Below are 18,735 nucleotides of genomic sequence, written 5' to 3' on the forward strand. Positions count from 1 at the left end.
TGCACAGCAGTGTTTTCTCCCTTCTCTGCTACATAGTTAAATAAACGGTTGGACAGAGGTGGCAATTCTAAACATTCCAGGCCCACTGCCTCTGCAGAGTCCAATAATTACGCCAAACATACAAAAATCAAAACAGTTCAAACTTACAACTGCCATACACAGCATTAATGCACCTACACATGAGTATAAAAATGTGGCTGTCTAAAAATAGCAACAACACTTAAATTTCACACTTATTTTTCGTAAGAAAAAAATTGCACACAGAATGACAACTAGTGTGTCAGTTTTTTGCCACATATTCTTAGGACAGACGTTATTAACCTTAGAAATCTGGATTCATGAAGTAGCAATCACTAACTCTATCTTTTAAAAAGGGAAATGTAAAAAAATTCTCAATTATTCCAAAATATTAGTTCCCTTATTTTCAAAAAGGATTATTTGTGCTTCATTAGCATAATTTTCAATCTAAGCTCATAGAGATGTGAACAATGCATGCATTGATCTTGCATCAACAGGAATCAAAAGTGACACTACCTTCTTTTTTGATGGTTTGGTTTATGTTTGCTTCTGTTCTTGACTAACTATTACACGGCCTAATATACGAGTTAAAAATTAGGCTTCATTTGTATCTAAAATTGTCTATAAAGAAAACTATATGAAGAACTGTTCAAAACTACTTATTCGGTCCGTCACCCAATGATCCTCCTATTGATATATGCAAAATAATTGGCTCCTCGTGTTTTAATGAAATCTTCAGGCTTGTTGGTCTGATAGCACATCTTCAAGCATCTCAAACTCTTGTTTTGCCTTTTGATCACACAAACAAAGATTAGTAGACAATGTAAACCTTTTTGTGCCTTCTTTTAACAGTAGACCCCCCCCCCCCCCCCCCGGTTTAGAGGAAAAACTACTGGGAACCATGTCTAATTTCACCACAGAATCAGCTAGTACATAAATATTTCTTATTCTCATGCTGTTTCCCTATAAGCTCCAAGATCAAGTGTTACCATCATTAGAAGACATTCTTAAGGTAATTATATATAGTCTGTTCTCAGACAGTGAATTATCTGGTCTGTTAAAACATTTATTAGGTTTCAGCAAGCAGTTCATCCATAAAAAAAAGTGAGAAAGAAAAGCCAAAAGGTGCTACGACAGATGAAAATGACTGGCAGACTGAAGACAAATAAGGCAACTGATTTCTTAAAGCACTCTGTTTATTTGACTCTTGTTTCAAAAATGATGCCATCTTGGCTTTCTTAGGTAAGGTGATTTGTGGTAAGGTAAAGCTACTTTAGGGATAAATTCTAGAATAGTGTACCAACCATCATATTATGCAAGAAATGTTTATTAAAAATGTGCAGAATGGGTGGATTCTGGTTAGAGGGAAAGATTAGATGGAAAAGACATTAGGTCACCCAGCCTCCTAGATGAAAAACAGCAATAAAAAAAAAAAAAAGCTATTTTAAATCGGGGTTGCCAACTGTCCCTAAAATTATGGACACTCCATTAAAAACCACCTTAAAGTTTCTGTCTGTAAAAATCCATAAAACATTTGGCCTTCCATAAAAACAGGAAGCCACTGGACTTTAAGCTCAGTTGCAAGAAAAAAGCTGGAGGCATCACTGAAAGACAGATGGAGCAAAGCAATGGCACCTGGTGTCTGAGCAGGAGTGTAGTATCCTGCCCAGAACTCTGGCCCAGGCTTTATGGCTCAGTGTTCATCTAATTAATGCTCAGAAAGCTTACTATGCAGTAAACTTTCCCTGAGTACATGTCTACACATGCACCAGTTGGGAGCAAATTTGCTCCTAATGGGAGCAGTTCAGGACAGGGATACTCATGCCCTGCTCTGTTACTATATGACAGCCGGGGAACTCTAGGCTTCCCCGGGTGCCAGCACTCAGCTGGCAGGGGGTAGCAGAGTCAGGCCTGGGCTCCAAGGGGGAGGGGGGGGGGAAAGGAAAAACTGCCCCACCTCTGGTACAGCTGACTCCCACCCACACCCCTACAGCAGGCAGTTCCTGGCCCCCAGCTCCAAGATCGGAGCCAGGTCTGAGACATTGTCCCTTGCGCTGGGCAGCTGCCTGCTGCCAGGGCCAGCTCCAATCGCAGATCTGGGGGCCAGGAGCTGCCTGCTGTAGGGGCAGGGGACATTGTCCTTGCTCTGGCTCTGCAACTGGAACCAACCTAGCAACAGGCAGCTGCCCAGGGCAGGGGACAGATGGGAAGCAGGCAGCTGCATGGGGAAGGGGAGAGTTCTCCTGCCCCCTGATGCTTGGGTTAACCCGTCAGCTACACAACCGTGTGCTACTGCATTTATGGGTAGAAAACCATGCAGTAGACTAATCTATTGCACAGTAGCTCCTGTGCACGGTTACATAGCGATGCTTTCCTGAGCAGAAGATTAGTCTCATGTAGACACACCCTAGAGTCTGCATTGTCTCTTCCCCTCTCCTCAGCCTTTGGCTGGCCCGTGCTCACTTCAAAAGGTAAAAGGAGGGTGTGGTGCAGCTAGGATTGAACTGTGAGCCAGAAGTGCAGCTGGCAGGAGTAAGGCTGGGGAATGGACTGAGGTGGGGGCAGTAGGGCATGGGCCTGGCAAGGCTGCTGGCAAGTGGAGTGGGGAACCCTCGTGATGGGGGAAGCAGGGTGTAAAGCCACTGCTGCAGTTGCACAGGACTGCCAACCTCCCTCACCACTTTTTTTTCCTGACAGCAAAAACACAATCAGTAAAAAAGTTTCTCCATCAATAAAAATATCCTTGGGTTGGTAACCCTAATCTAAATAAAGAAAAACTAGGAAGATAAAACAGCTATTGGCGGGGAGGCAGGGGGGGGCCGGGAAGATCCTTCTAGTAGTTTAGTCTACAAGATGACATTTCACATGGCAATTGTCATTCTAAAGGAAGAAAGTGTTTGGTAAATTGCTAGGACTGGACTCCAGTTGTTGCTGGACTCCTTTACTGGAAGTGATGAGGGAGACAACATAAAGGACGTCCTTACATGGGCTCTGAGGGGTGGGAGGTGCTCCAAGAGCTGCTCTAATTAAAGCACCTGCAGTGTCTCGTGTATTCACTGCCCTGCACTTCAAAATGATGGCAGGGGTGCTTTACTTAAAGCTTGTTTGATCACCGATAGTTAAAGCACCCCACTGCCATTCTGATGCTGAATACACGACATGGAGGCTGCTGGAGCATGCTAATAACACACTCCAGCAGACTCAATTAATCAAGTCTGCTCTGATGCACTGTAATTACAGCACATTGGAGCAGTGTCTACAGGCACCCAAAGTGGCTATGCAGGCCTCAAATAGACTTAATTTTCAGTCACTTCTCTATGGATCCCCTTACCAGTCCTTCCTTATGACATCAAACTTAAGCCACTTCCCTTTGTTTTTATTCTTTACAGACTATTCTTTCTCCCTCAATAGTCTCTAATCAAGCAGCTTCCTTTACCACTCATATTTTCAAACAAGCATCTTCATGCTTTCTACCAAGCTGCCCCTCCTGCTTAGAGAAGCTTCCTGTAAAACTTCATAAAAGTACCTCATTATCCTCCTTCGAATCCTCTTTGCTATGATGCCTACAACCCCACCCCCCATTACCCATGACAAACAGCTATGCTGCCAGTGTGCCATGACTATTGCCTATCATAGTAACGGATACTCTCATTATTTCCTTGTGCTCCCCCATCTGTCTGTATCCATCTGTTGTTGTTTGCTTAGACTTAGATGGTAAGCTCTTTGTGGAGGGGCTGCCTTTCTTCTTCTGTTTGTACAGCACTTACCACAATAAGATTCGGTGCATGGTTGCTGTACAGTAGCAGACTCAAGATCTGTCCAAGATTGGTGCAGGATCTTCCTGGCATATTCCATGCTTTTGGTAGAATCTAGCTGGTTCATGGCCTTTCAATTGGCTTTTCATTAGTAAAACAGGGAGGAAACTTTGCTTTTATATAGTCAAGCGTCATAAGGCAGCTATCAAAAATACTCTGGTCCATGCCTAATCTAACCCTCCTAATGTCTCTCAAGATATGGAACTGTGGAAGAAAGCCATCATCAGACAGTCTGACTCTGATCAGTAAAATGTGAGCATGTGCCTGTGAGCATCACAGTCTCTTCTGGCTGAAAGTGAGCATGTCTATACAGGGAAGAACTGTGCTGCCTGTTTCCTCTTATCCTGGACACAGGATCCTGGGGAGTTTAACCAATCAACTTGAATGTTAAGATAGCATTTGACACAGGCTCACATCCTGAATACTGCTGGAAAGCACCATCTTTGACAGAAATGTGGTAATCCCTTTTATTTCTGAAAGCTTGTAGAGATACTGTATTAAGACAGAAAAGCTTTGATTTCTCTCTATGGTTCTAAGTGGAAGCAAGCTTGTCTTATCCAAACCCGTGCCACCTTAACTTTCCCTCCATGCAGATGTTCATTCAGTATTATAAAGGTTGGTATGATCAAATATTATTTTTTCCTAATTACTATTGCCAGCACCACTGATGACATCCAAAACTACCTCATAAATGATCAGAAATGTCTCCAAAAAATAATTGGTGTCCATAGGCTGGTTTCAATACATGGAATGTTTAATACTCAGATACCTTCTATAGTACAAACTACTACTAGTAGTACTACGATTAACATAATATACCATAGGAATTTTGTATTTATTTGGTGTATCACTCTTCCATTCTGAAGATTCTTTTGTAAAAGCATGTATATTTTTTCTTAAAAAGGTTGCATGTATGCTGCATCAGTAGAAAATAAAGTCCCAGCCCCCACCCATTCTATAATGGGATACTCATTTTGGTTTAAATCATTTTTTAATCATCTTTATTGAGTTAATGGTCATTGCCACCAGATCTTTAAATCTTGATGTGCAATGAACATAACAAAAAGTAGATAAAACAGGAAAATACTGAAGTTACTACAGAACACAATCCAACACCCAAAGTAAATGGGAAGCTTTCCATCAATCAAAGGGGTTTGAACATACCTGTGCATCAATGAAACTGTCAATGTACCGCAGCCATTGCTATCAAGGTCAAGTGGGACTTGATATCTCCTATCTGACATGGATTACTTTGACAGGTAGTTGGACATGACACTATTTCAGCACCTATACATGAGTTCGGAGGCTGCTCCGATGCGCTGAAATTCCAGTGCATTGGAACAGATTGGATTAATCGAGTCTGCTGGAGCGTGGCAATTACCACACTCTGGCAGCCTCCTGCATCTCATGTATCAGTGTTCCCATGCTTAAAAATGGTGGTGGAGATCAAACTCCACCACCATTTTTAAGGATGGAGACACTGATACACAAGACAGCAGCAGCACTTTAATTACAGTGGCTCTTGGAACCACTCTAATTGAACTGCTGCCCCCACCCCTGGAGCACGTGTAAAAAAAAAAAAATGCCCTAGTGCAGTAAGAAGCTGATTAAATATGTGTTGCAGCTTAGAAACCTGGTGTATCTTGGCTTCAGAAAGCAAAGCTATACATATTTCCAAAAAAAAAAAAAGCTCATCATGAAATAACATGTTTACTATATTACTGGATGTATTTTGCAGTTTTAAATTATGTTTTGTATCTGTGGTTGAATAAGCTATTATAAATGTCAAGACTATCCACATGGACATTGATTGTCATTAAAAAGCAAGTACTGACTAACAGTTACCTAGATGTACCCGGGTAATATTATGCTTCCACATCACTAGAATGGAATTATCTTTGGAAGCCGATACCACTGTATAGTAACTTCCGTTACATGTTGATTGTACAGCTGGTATATGTACTGCCACTATACCTGTAGATAAGTATGAAAAATTCTTGCAATTCTGGATGAAGTTACTACTCTGAAAAATTACTGCAGCTTAATTAACTCTCTCATATATTATCAATTATCAAGAAAATGTTGGAACTTCAGAGTGCTTGTATCTTATGCCATCAAAAGTTTTAAACTAAAGATTTTATCCCCAAAGCAAGCAACAGTCCTGTCTGGTTCTCCAGAAACCAAAGGCAGAAGTTAACAAACACAAATTTCATAGATTTCATAGACATTAGGGCTGGAAGGGACCTCGGAAGATCATCGAGTCCAGCCCCCCGCCCAAAGGGCAGGAAGTCAGCTGGGGTCATAGGATCCCAGCAAGATAAGCATCCAGTTTCATCTTGAAGGTGTTCAATGAAGGCACTTGAACCACCTCCGGTGGCAGGCTGTTCCAGACCTTGGGGGCTCGGACAGTAAAGAAATTCTTCCTTATGTCCAGCCTGAAACAGTCTTGTAGTAGTTTATGACCATTCGACCTAGTCGTCATCCCTTGGGGAGCTCTGGTGAACAAACGTTTCCCCAGATAGCGGTGGTCACCCCTGATAAACTTATAGGTGGCCATCAGATCACCCCTGAGCCTGCGCTTTTCCAGGCTAAAGAGCCCCAGGGCTCTCAGCCTGTCATCGTAGGGTCTGCTTCCCTGACCTCTGATCATGCACGTGGCTCTTCTCTGGACTCTCTCAAGATTCTCCACATCCTTTTTGAATTGTGGAGCCCAAAACTGGATGCAGTACTCCAGCTGCGGCCTCGCTAAGGCCTAGTACAAGGGGAGAATGACGTCCCGGGATTTGCTTGAGAAGCATCTATGGATGCAAGCCAGCGTTTTGGTCGCTTTACTAGCCGCCGCATCGCATTGCAGGCTCATGTTCATCTTGTGGTCAATGATGACCCCCAAGTCTCTTTCTTCCATAGTGCTAGCCAACATAGCACTGCCGAGCCTATAAGGATGCTGCAGGTTTTTCTTCCCAAGGTGGAGAACCTTGCATTTATCGGCATTGAACACCATCAGATTCTCGTCCACCCACTTGCTGAGCCTGTCCAGGTCAGCCTGGATCACCTGCCTGTCTTCTGGTGTGGATGCTTTGCCCCAAAGTTTGGTGTCATCAGCGAACTTGGCCAGTCCACTTCTGACTCCAGTGTCCACATCATTAATGAAGACATTGAACAGTATGGGTCCAAGGACAGAGCCTTGGGGGACCCCACTGGTCACAGGACACCACGATGAGTGACTTCCATCAATTACTACCCTCTGGGTCTGACCCCAGAGCCAATTTTCCAGCCAGTGGATCATGGAGGACCCAAGGTGACAATTGGCCAGTTTCTCTAAGAGGTGATCATGGGAAACCAGGTCAAAGGCTTTTTTGAAGTCAAGATATATGACATCAATCTCTTCTCCCTTGTTCAGGTGATACGTCATCTGGTCATAGAAGGCGTACAAATCACCACGCCTCTTCCAACCTCATTTAAAGAATCATAAATGGCAAAACTCAGACTCCACTAGCACCTAACCGAGACCTTGCTTAGTCAAGATCCAGACAAGCACAGGTGGATAAGCTCCTGAAGGCTACAAACAAATCTCAGGTCTCAGACATCAGAACTATATGATTTTTTTATCTTAGCTTTCAAACCCAAATCCAGAGAGCAGCAAAGTACAGCTCTTCCTTATTATATGAAGTCTTGCAAAGATTTATCCTTTCCCTTCTTTATTTAAATATAGGATACCTCTAAAAAAAAAGGCAGTTAAAAGTATAGCCTCTTCCAGCACCAATACATCAACAACATTCAGCTGTAGATCTGAGCTGACCTGATTATTGTTGCCACAAATATGGCAGAATGCCCGCAAAAAGACACCCGAGTGAAAAACAACCAGCTGAAACAAAAACTCGGGGAAAAGAGAGATGCTGGCAAGAAGCAGAAACTTTGAGGAACCATCCAGGACCCCAACTATGATCTCCACAAAAGGCATCTACTATGTGCTGTTAAAACACTGCACCCTGAGGCACAACTCTTATTTATCACCGAGCTCAGATAACTAGATGCAGATTGCCAGGAGGCTTTATTTATTCCTCTGAAGAAAAGATCTAGCCGGTATCATTTGTGCCCTAGATAACCATTGCTACTTACTCTAGTTGCAAACTCAGGCCATTCAAAACCTCCAGGCTGTACAATATGAAGTGACATCGGCTAACCCCCAACAGGACCTCATATAAATGTACTACGTTCTCAAATAACTAACTCCTCATTCATTTACAAAACTAATTTCTGTGCTTTGAGTTTCTTGGGTTAGCACTGCCTTCCTTTTATTCTTTTGTGCAGAACTTGGTCCTGATTGCTGTCCCTAAACTCAACAACATACAAACAGCAGTATAAAGCCTATACCCCAATCTTCAAATTAAACATCTGTTGTCTAAAATTAGACTATTTCAGAACCATTTCTTCCTCCAGAACTATGCTCAGAGTAACATAAACTTTCATTATTACAGTATAAAGATGAAACCAACAGGACGTAAAGCCAAGGCATTCCCAGAAACAGGCATTACACTGTATAACAACCTGCAAAATACAACCAAAATGAGCCCTAATCTAACCCTTAAAAAAAAAAAAAAAAAAAAAAAAAAAAAAATCACTGAAAAAATCAGACCTTTTGGCAGAAGACTACCAGACAAATACAGAAATTAGAAAATGAAGATGAGAAGAGAGAGAAAGCAGTAGTAAATAAAGAGGAGGGAAAAAGCAGAAATAGAAAAATAATTTAAAACCAAGGTTAAGTAGCCAAACCCTAAATTGGCATTAGAAGGGATCATTTCAAATAATTGTATGCTGGTCTTGTTGGATCTAGCAGGTAGATATTGCAATGATTAGTTGCCTGGAAATCCCTGAGAGAGAAAGGAATGCATAGTAGAAAGTCTCTGCACATAGTCAAACAAGTTTTTCTACTCCCAGGAGGTGATTCTCTGACTAGGAAAACAACTAAGAACTGATGTCACCCCCTTCACAACTTCTCTGAATTAAAAAGATCTGTATTTACATTTTATATTACCAAAATAACGAAGGATTCAGAAATAGAGATTCAGAATATGGTAATCTGAAAATTTAGGTTATGGCTCCTATTGTACAGACATATTATTATGTGAATTTTGAAAACTTCACGTGTGTCAAATGTAGAGATAAATAGCCTCAGACTCTTTTGGGCAAAGTCCAACATACCTTTAAATAGTTTGGATACCATAAAAGAAAAGCAATTATTCCTCATTTAATTTTTAATAGTACTAATCACTACCATCCTAGTGCAAAAGTTGGTGATCAAACTTAGTATGCCAGGTTAGAAGGTCTCTAAAGCTGTGAACAGTCACTGATTTTTTTAAGGTAGCACAAAAGCCAAGTGAACAGCTGTCATAGCCCTTTGCTATATCACAAGTGCTTAAATTTTGTGGCTCCAACAAAAGTACTAACAATTTGTGCCACCTTTTCGCATTTGATGTCTGTTTGCCTATGGCAGTTCCCGTACCCCCCTCTATTCTTTGCACACACATACGGAGGGATTCCCCTAAACCCTGACACAGGGGTGCATCAGCAGATGGGGAAAGCCCTGCTTGCAAATGTGTACCCATCCCCCACAGAAGCAGGGGCAGGGCATCTGGGGTCCTTTCCCCCCCAGGATCAGGCCCCTGAGGCCAGGGGAGTTTCTGTCTGGGGCAGCAGGAGCGTGGACTGCCATATAACACTTATGCCAGTTTGAATAGAGTTTAAACCACAAGCATGCAGACACAGAAGCCCACTTGGAATGGTTTAGACAGTTTCTAAAGTATACCTGGATAATCTAGTATTATTTTGAACTAGTTCTCCACGAATTGGTTCAGTGTTATGTGTGGACACAGAGTTTTTGGTGACTAGTGTCCGATTGGTCTTCCAGGGATCCCACACTGCACTGTTCCTCAAGCCCTGCATTGCATTAGCTGCTCTGGTACACAGCCAGAACTCTACTGCCCCGAATGCCATTGACCAGTGCCCCTGGCTGGGGCCTCTGAGGACAGCTCTCTGCCACTTTTAAAAAGAGCTGATCGATTTCCTTCTCTTGGTGGCGACTGACGAGGGTTTCATGCATCCTAGACTTATTTGGAGTGGAAAGCGGCCAGGTCAGGGGGCTGCCTAGATCCCTGCTTCTGTGTGCCTGGAGGTTGAGGGCCCTGGGGGCTACCCAAGGACTGCACTGCCACCAACGGAAGGAAACTGTCCAGCTGTTTAAAAGCAGTGCAGATCTGTCCCCTGAGCCCCCAGACAGCCCTCCCTACCTGCTTACCTCCATCCCCAAATCGACCTGGGATGCACCAAACCCTGGTCCACTTTCAGGAATTGAAATAAATTGATGAGTGACTTATGGAAAACTGTTCTTTAAACAAACAAACAAAAAACCAGAAAACTCTAGCATCTCTAAAACACCTAGCTCCTAGGAATCCAGAACCAGGGGTCCGGGCAGTGCCCCCTCCCACCAAGCACAATCAACCCAGGTACCATCACACAGATTTCAGTGAAGTGTAGGAATGGGTCTTTATTGAGCTCAATGTCAGTGAAAAGGCAGAACAGAAATTTTGCAGTTGGGCTGAGTATTCCCTACTACCTCCTGATGGCAGTTCAATGGCACTGTGCGGCATAAAAGATGGCCGTTTTATCGAGAACCCTTAGTGATGCGTGGTGGACACCTCTGGTCTGGAACAAGTGCGAACTGGTTTCCAATCAGTGACATTCTCCGAATGGTTCAAGTGCTTTGTCTGTCTGTACTAAAAAATATTCACCAATACTTAAATAATCTTGATTCTTTTTGTTCAGGCTACTAAAGGTAGTACTGAAAGTCTCTAATAAATATTAGAGAATTATCTTTAAATAGATTTAAATAGTTTCTTCTTCCTATATGAACATATAACATCCTTTAGGATGACAGCCAAAGACACCAAATAGTTAATAAATATATGAAGAGTAAAAGTACGATGAAATGAGACCTCTCAATCATTTTTCGAACTGACAAACTCTTTCTATCTAAAGTACCACAAAACAAAGTCTGGTGAACTGTCAACTTTAAGTGCCTTGCTAACACTGAGCCTCATACAGGGAAGATAAGATCTTTCTATACCCTAGGAAAGTGGGGGAAAAGCTTTGCCATATCTTTCAAACAGGAGAGCTAAGGAGAATATGGAGACATTCATCTGATGACTTTCTGGTTCTGAAACAATCTTTACATTCTGCCACAAACCTCCTGAGAGAAAGGAAACCGTTTACCAAATCAATATATTAATAAGAACAATAAAGTAGTAATTTTTTTCATTCTTAAGATGATCTTTAACATATATTCTAGCATTAGAAGCCTAACAAAAACAATCACTTTTCAGTGATCAGACATTCCCCTAACCGACTTTACATCAAGAAAGGCAAACATTTTGGGGTGGTGATATCTTAAACAGGACCAACTACATAGATGGGAGAGACCTCAGACAAGCTTTTGAGCACCAAGTACCCTTCCTCAGGACTGGAAAAGAAGCAGGCAGCTTGAGCCAAGCAACAGGCACAATAACACCCATGTAAAACTCTGTATGTAAATAAATAGTCAACTTAAAAGAATGATGCAGGACTGTAAAAAGAGAGAGGTATTATCATGGTTAGCTAGGGTTACTGTATTTCCAGTTTAAAAAAAAAAAAAAAAAAAAAGGACACTTGTGGGGTTGGGGGGTAATATGATTGTAGGGGGGCAGTGATATACCTAAGCCCTTCCCCTGCCCCTCACGCCCAAGCCACAGCCCCCCCAGCCCTGCTGCTGCCCCTCACTCCCAAGCTGAAGCACCCCGTCCCTGTTGATAGCCCCACTCCCAACTCACAGCCCTCTGGCGCTGCCTGTGCCCTGCATCCCCAACCTCCTTGGTGCCCCTCACCCTCAAGCCAGAACCTCCCCCAGCCCTGCTGGTGCCCCTCACTCCTAACCTGCAGCCCCCTACCGCCCGAGTCCTGCTGATACCCCTCACTCCCAAACTGCAGCCCCCTGCCCCCCACCCCATTCACCTGCTGGAGGGGCAGGCACCTCCCCTGCCTGCCCACCCTGCTGCAGCCTTAGCACCAACAGGCACCCGCCCCCCTCACAGGGACGCATGTGATGCCCCTCCACCCAGCCCCAAGCAGCTCCTTACTGGGGCAAGCCAGGAAGTGCTGGGAAAAACTTTGATACTTATGGGGAGGCAGAGCAAAATCCTGGACATTCGTTGATATTTAAAAAACAAACAAACAAACAAACAAAAAAACAACACAAATACGCCTGGATGGAGCTGGGAGGACACATCCAGGAAAACCTGAACATATGGTAAACCTAGGTTAGGTAAAAGACAAGTTATCCTTTCTGCTGCATTCTCTTAAGTGGAAGACCAAGACTATTCAGAAGGAAAGAGGGAAATTATCACCTGTGAACTGCAGATTAGCACATAATAGATTGTAATGAGTGATTAAGTCAATGTCTGTGTTCACCCCCAGTTTTTAAGCGTCCAGTAAAGCTATGATTTTTTTATTCCCAGGCCCACCTTCTGAAGATGTTTAGTAAATGTCTCTTGAGAACAAGGGCTGTGAGGGCAAAAAGGGAGTAGTTGTTCTGTAAGTAGCATTTACCTACCTATGTTCATGTGTCTCTTAGCCCAACTATGCTGTTGGTACCATAAAAGATATCCCTCAAAAGCATCCTTGCCTCTTGCACATTTCCTAGATCAAGACATCTAAAACATCACTAAAACACTATGACACCCATATTGAGGCTTATCTTTGTCAGAAAGAGAAATGGGCAGTGAAGACCGAGGGCCTACAGAATGAGATGCTAACTGTTGCATCAAATCCCTATCGCTTATGTTCCAGGTATGTATGTATACCAGCTGTTTATGAGACTGATATAACTGCTACGTCCTCGTTCCAGGACTGAACGAAGGAAAAGGAGTGGTTGTTCAGAAGAGATAACACACTAAAAAAAGATCTGACTAATACATTATTTTATCAACTTAATTCTTTACTTTTATGTCACGTAAGTATAAGCACAGTACAAACCAAAAAAATAAGAAGTGTTTGAATTTATAAATCGCACATATGGTTACTGGAATGGTAGCAAAAAGTAATACTAGAGAAATGACAGATTAAGAGATTCTAACAATAAAACAGCACATTAAAAGTCTTCGGATGGTTTGTTACTTCATCCTGACAACAACACAAAGAACTGTTGTGTTGTCATTGCATACTCCAGTTTGCAACAAGCACTAAATCACAGCATGGCGATCTGCCCTGATTATTACAATAAAAAGGGTCATCCTATAAATTGGCAGCATAACAGAAATTACAAAGACTCTCCAAATGCAAAAAAAAAAGTTAAATTTTAATACTTGACAATTTCCCTTTTAAAGTTGTAGTTGAAGCTGCAAATTTTACCTACCTAACAACTGTTCTAATTCACTAAGCACATTATGCGCTTTGGTTTCTAATGTTTACACCTAAAGACTCCCTCGGCTTCTTAGTGAAAAAACCTACAAAACAGCCATTTATTTAGATAGGACAAACAACACTTTTCATATCACTGATGTACTCAGACCAACTCCAAAAGCTCCGCTGACATTGAAAATATTGTTGCACTAACAAACAAAAGAATTCTGAGCCATGTTGGCTCATTCTCCATAAGAAAAAAACAATCCTTTTAAATGGAATACTGGTGGGAAAAAATGTCTTCAACTTCTAAAAGAGTTTAAGAAGTTTGTAGATAACTTTGTTCTTACAATGGTGTTCTAGTTTCCATTTAAACTGCCCACAAACAGCCAACAGTGCTGCAGCAATGGCATTTTCAACAAGGGAACAAAGACCGATTCTACCGGCAAAAAAGAAAGATAGTTTTGACAGACATCTGAATCATTGTAAAACAAAAAAGAAAGAAACCATAGAATTCTCTTATGATGTAGTAAGTGTACCAAACCATGATTTTGTAACTTTTAACATTTGGTTTTATACTCAGTTGCTTCAGTCTGGCATGGGACTTATTGATTAAAAATTGATCAGTCCTAGGCAAGTCATAAACAATAAGCACTGTTGGGAACTATGGTAAAACACCACATATTAGGATATAGACCTTGTGACAAATGGCTTGCATTTGAAAGCTTATCTAACTTTATTCCAATCATGCAATTGCTCCAATAAAAGATAATCACCCCCTAAAAATCCTTCCTCTCCGCATAAGGATAAAACTGTGCAGGCTAACAAGTCAGTCCAATTCCTTCTAAACTATGTGGTTCACACCTTTTCAAACTAAAATTATTCTGAACGTTTCACCCACAATCAATGGACTGAGATCAATTTACACAAGCCTGTAGGATATATACATAGATGGGCAAGAGCATCATTCCTCTTTCTCCCCTCCTCCTTTTGTATTCTAAAGTGTCACCAATATAACAAAGATCTTGGAGCACTTTAGAGTTTCCATTCAATCTGACTGCCATATCAATTGCATATGATCAATTTACAGAAGAACCAGAAAGATACTGCAGGCTTTTCCTGAAAATACTTTTGCATGTGCTTTACTCTGACTTGAGGAGACCCCATGACATCAGTGAGACCCTTCAGTTGGTTATGGTTAAGTATATTAATAGGCATGCCCAAGATCAATACCTAAAAGATGAAGTAAATTCCATGTAATCTGTAAACAGAAATTAAGAATATAAATTATGAAATTTACAAGAATTAAATTTAGTTTTGGGGAGATTACTTTGCCAATATTCTTGAATTTATAACAAGTTTATTGGTTAAACTATTCTTCTAGCAGTCTTAACCAAGGCTGTTGAACAAGTCAACTCCACACTTCATGCTGTTTTCAGTTTTGCATGTGATCAGAAAGAAGATATGTGAGAACACCTGAGCATGTTTCTTATGTAGATTGACTGCAGTCCATTTCAGCTGAGCATGGTGCCCTCCATGAGCAGAGAGGTGGGTAGCTGTATTAGTCTGAAGTCAGGCGGAAGATGCACACAGGAGCGCTTTAGAGGCTCCCTAGGGCTAGGGTGTCAGTCTGAAGTCAGGCAGAAGGTAGGGCAAGGTGACACCCTAGCCCTCGAGAGCTTCTAAAGCGCTGCTGTGCACATCTTCCGCCCAACTTCAGACTAACATGGCCAACCATGTCTCTGCTCTAAGTATAAAATAAGAACAGTTCTTTGAAATTATTGAAAGCTATGATTTAGGAATTGCCCTGTTAGTACACTACATTTTTAAAGTAAAACGACTGGATATTTCTAAATATTAACTAACAATGCTTGTTTTAGAGTTAGTTCATCTCCACTCCCAAAACTCTATCATCATATTCTCCCTGGAATTCGAGTTTCAAAATTAGGACCAAATATTCTGATTCCATATATACACCCACTCCACATTTTATCTGAGCATTTCCCAGTAAAATCCAGAGTTGTCCAACTAGCAGCCTGCAGGGGGCTGAGTTGCAGTTTCAAGGCTCCTGTCCAGCTGCCGCTTCCCCCTCTCTTCTTCACCTTTGATGCCTGGCCCTGCCACAGGGGGTGGAACAGTGCAGCACTACATGGCCTCAGCTTCCCTGGCCATGTAGGCATGCAATGCAGCAGTGGGGAGGGGACCAGAGGAAGAGAGGTGAGGTGAGGTGAAGCAGTAGAGTGGGGCACAGGTCCATGGTGCAAGAGGCACCTGTGTAATGGGGGGGCAGGGGGGTGACCTCTACATGGACAGTGGCTCAGGAGCCTGTGGCTCTCCCTGAAACAGCCTGGAGGCATGTAGAACCCCTGCTGGTGTGTCCTGCAGAGCATTTGGCTTCCAGCCTCTAAGAAGCTGGACAGCTCTAATCTAAACAACTGACCTGAATTTTTAAATGCTGGATGACAACTCAGTAGTAAATAAAAAAAAACCTTCAAATGAAGCATCAACAAGTCATACAAGTTCTCAGTAGGAAGAAGCCACCAGAATACTTCCTACATCATGGCTTCACTAATAAAATAACCATTACCACCTATGGTTTATACTTCTCATCAGATGATGTCAAAGCACTTTAAACAGGAGATATAATTATCCCCATTTTACTGATGGGAGAACTGAGACACAAGACAGTAAAGCAACTTGCCTTTGGCCTACCAGCTAGGCAGCAACAAAGCTGTGAGCAGCACCCATGTGTCTTAAGTCCAAACCACTGCCTTAGTTGCCAAACCATAATCCTGCCACAGCTGATATATGTTAATATGTACATTGTTATTACAAAATAGAATAGTGTTGATTACAAAAAAGCAACATAATGAAGTAGGGATGGAAGGTACAATTACTGCATATCAACTCGTGATTATTTTTCAGCTTGTTCTGGAAAAAGTGATAAACTTTTATTTTAAACAGAAATTGTAACTTTATATAAAAGTCTAAAATAAACAAACTGCATGGTACACTAAAAATAACCCATCATTATCACTGTACTTTTTCACCTAATTTTAATCCAAATTATTCCTCCACAAGAAACCAAATTGAAACTATTCGTCCCTAACAAAATGCATATGTAGATCATGAAACAGATAATGGCATTTCTTGAATGCTTTTCTGGAACTGAAGCAATTGTGAGAAAAAAAATATTGTATTTTTTGTATTGCAAAATATAGTTTCAACAGTGTACCTTACATTAATTTGTCATTACATTTTCAATTCTGTGCAACTAATATGTACAACTTTCCTCTTTATACAGTTAAAACAAGTAAAACAATTGCTTATTGTTCCATCCTGGTAATGCACCTTCTAAACAAAGGTTTTGTAACAAATACTAGACACAGGTAGGAGAACGAATGTGATTATGATTCGGTACAGGAGTCGGAAAAACATAGTCCCACTAAAAACTTTTAAGAAGCTTATTTGATCTACTATTGACAAAGTGTAGGATGAACTATGCTAAATTGCAAGTTCCACCATGTCCTCCAAACAAGTTAAATCTCTTCCACAATATATTAAAAGTAGATTTTTTTTGTAACGGTAATAATGCATTCCCTAAACTTGATTGCAATACACTGGCCAGTATGATTTAACGTATTTTAGATCATACCTTTTCCCTTTGATGTCTCCTTTATTGTAATTTTGCATCTATACTAGGATTGTGTGACACCATTTATTGGAAATTGGAAACTGGAAATTAAACCTGACCTGTTCCCAGTCTCCTTATTTCCTAAATATTTCATGTGGCTAATTAGTAACCAGTTCTTCCACTTAGCCTCTTTTCTTTGTCCTATTCTTCCGCATTGGTATAATTAGCAACTTTTCTTCAAAAAAAATAAGCATGACAATCCCATCCCTATTATGCTGATCAGCATAATCAGCTGAAGTTCTTTCCCAAAACAGCTTAACACATCACCTTAACTTCTCAGCTGAAGAAGGACTTACATGGTCAAAGTCTGTCAGGCTGCAATCCAACTGCCCCAATAAAAAACAGAAACTTGATATTCTGACCAGTGTTATTTAAACATCTTCTCTTCAAGTAGGCCATTTTATGTTTCATGCCATCAACATTGTAGAAGTTATTCAAGAATGTTTATACATGTATCATATGCATGTAAAAAAAAATAAAGGCAATTCAATTCAAATATTATCTAAAAAAAATTCAAGAAAACCAGTTCAGCCTGGAAGAAGTAAAAAAAAAAAAACTCCCCAAAAACAGGTAAATCCCAAGTGCCTGGATTAACAGGCTTTCCTTATGCTGTCACTTGGTGTCATAAAAATCTATGCCAGGATTTTTTGTCTATTTGTTTTACATGGGGAGATTATCATCTTGATGATTTAATAAAGACAAGATTGTTCCCATTAAGGAATGAAACCATTCTTAAAAAAAAAAAAGAGGCTGCCTAGTCGTCTGTCAGAACCAAAAAGAAAGATTCCTTTCTAGAAATATCACCAGAATATGCCACAACACAATGTTTACCTCAATACTGCCCCTGCTCTAAACGCCTCTTCAGCGTTAATTCCCAGAGTAAGGCTACAGGTCTTCTGCTCAAAAATTTCTCCCTAGATCCTGTAATCCTTTTCTCCTTTATCTCCATTCTGTGAGGACAGATCCACATTTGCATGGTGAGTGAGGATCTAAGTAACTTTACCTCTCACCATAGTTACCACATCTGATTTAACCAGGGATCCGGACACTGAATCATTGTTCTTTAAGATTTAAGGTTTTACATGTAGATGCCTTGATATGTTCAACAAGCAGGCATTTTTATAAATAGATTTGGATGTGGTTGAGACAAATTACATTTCATTTTGTTTGACATTAGGATGATATATCATCTGTCTCTGCCTGTTGTGGGGGGGGGGGGGAGGGTGTTTCCACCTTCATCAAAAGCTAAAAAATGTTTAAAGGTTATTGCTATGTTGCTTAAAAGATTTCCCCCCGGATCCAGTCTCTGACGGATGCTAAAACAACCCCAGGCTCACGTTTTCATTAGTCTAACTATTCTATTATACTTTTTTTGTTTCTCATGGTAACCGATTTTATTTGACTTAACAGAAGCTGTTCAAATATTTAAAGGCACTCCGAGATGGCAGGAGTTTATCTAGGAGCATACATGTTGTGCCACAGCTATTCCTTTCCTCGTCCTTTTTTTTTTTTTTTCCTCCTTTTTTTCCCCCAAAAACAGGACCAAACAAAAGGGATATCGACGAGCCCCATTGCAGCAGGGATGTGCTCACTTCATCTGCTTATGCTGAATATTCAAGTTACATTCGGCACATTTCGAAATTACATGCTCGGTAGTTAAAACAGATGCTCCTTACGTTCCTTCATAGACAGCGTCTCCCTTTGCCAGCACCGCCGAGCGCGACGCCAGAACTAAAGTCTAAACATCTGCAACACCTCTCGGTTTTGTTAACATTCTTG

At 41.2% G+C, this 18,735-nt stretch overlaps 1 protein-coding gene across 6 annotated transcripts in view; it reads right to left on the reverse strand.

Annotated features, from left to right (window-relative positions):
* Positions 1 to 18,735, reverse strand: part of CTBP1 (C-terminal binding protein 1) — a 430,675-nt gene that overhangs the window by 406,858 nt on the left and 5,082 nt on the right. The gene's annotated exons all lie outside the window — the stretch shown is intronic.

This window comes from Alligator mississippiensis, chromosome 2, assembly GCF_030867095.1.
Source record: "Alligator mississippiensis isolate rAllMis1 chromosome 2, rAllMis1, whole genome shotgun sequence".
NCBI lineage: Eukaryota > Metazoa > Chordata > Crocodylia > Alligatoridae > Alligator > Alligator mississippiensis.